Source organism: Triticum dicoccoides, chromosome 4A (assembly GCF_002162155.2).
Source record: "Triticum dicoccoides isolate Atlit2015 ecotype Zavitan chromosome 4A, WEW_v2.0, whole genome shotgun sequence".
NCBI lineage: Eukaryota > Viridiplantae > Streptophyta > Magnoliopsida > Poales > Poaceae > Triticum > Triticum dicoccoides.
This window is the reverse complement of record NC_041386.1, coordinates 32,223,842-32,225,257: the sequence shown is the minus strand read 5'-3', so window position 1 is coordinate 32,225,257 and position 1,416 is coordinate 32,223,842.

Here is a 1,416-nt window from a genome sequence, read left to right as displayed (position 1 = left end):
CCCAAAGAGGAAGGGATGATGCAACACATATACGGTAGGTATTTCCCTCAGTTATGAAACCAAGGTATCAATCCAGTAGGAGAACCAAGCAACACTATGTAAATGGTACCTGCACACAAAGAACAAATACTTGCAACCCAACCCATAAGAGGGGTTGTCAATCCCTCCATGGTAAAAATGTTGGGGAACGTATGTCGGTGTTCTGGGAACGGGGGTCCCCAGACTTGCATGCCTGCGTCCCGCAGCGTGGCTCCACCAGCGGTCCCGTACGACCCATCTTCACCAGCAAACATTCAAGACCCTCACGAGGGGACAAGCCTCGCGAGGCGGACGATGCAAGACCTCCTCAGAGGCGGTCTCACTAGGCCGGCTCGCGAGGGACAGAGAGATCAAGCCGAGGGACACCTCGCGAGATTTCTGTGACGCAAGCCATGACGAGTGGAACCAGGCGGGCCCCAGGCGTACGCCAGCGCGCGCAATGCCCTCGTTTCCTCTTTAGTGCTAAAGGGGCAAGAGCAGGTGAGGAGTCTCGAGGCATCAGGCAAACGTTTCCGTGCAACAAGACCAAGACCAGCAGGACGGCAGGACGGAGGTCACCGTGGAGCCCAAGGCGGCGTCACCACCAGAGCCTTGGGCAGGCGAAGACCACTTTTGTCAGGATAGCTTGTACTAGTTGTCTTCCTTCGAATTTGGTCATTGTGGGATCCCTTCCCGCTCAATATTTGGGAAGAGTACCAGGGCCTCTATAAATAGGGCTAGCCACCACCATAGCCACCATCGAGCCATTAGGAGACGAACTCGTCTCACCAGAAACGGATTCAGACCCAGATCATCCCGAACCACACAAGCACACCAAGCACTAGAACACCTCTCCTCGCGAGGCTGTTCTTCCCTTGTAACTGTTCATCCTCAGCCCAAGAGGCAATCCACCACACCACACTGGAGTAGGGTATTACACCACAACGGTGGCTCGAACCACTATAAATCTTGTGTCTCGTGTTCTTTGGGTTCGTCGAGCTAGGCCGTGAGATCGTAGAGTGCGTGAGCTAGAGAGGGGGAGAGATCTTCGTGCGCACTCCCGTGTTCGAACCTCAAGGGTTTTGTCGGAACTCGAAATCCGACATTTCATGCACCAAGTAGGGGTGTGCCGAAGCTTTCCTCTTCGTTGATCCGCGCTTCACCGCTTCGCCGAGTTCGTGGCTGACGCTCGCCGGGCTCACGCAGAGCGCCGGGCCGCTCTCGCCACCCGTGTCGCTCAGACCGCCCCTGTCAGCGGACCTCCCCGCCGTTCTCCGTCACCCGCCGCCAACGCCGCCACCGGCCCGACAGCAAATGAGCAGCAAGCCTCTTCACTGCATCGTTCTGTGTGGCAAGATGGTCGCACCGCCACCCCGTCGCTGACTCCGACTGTCTCAT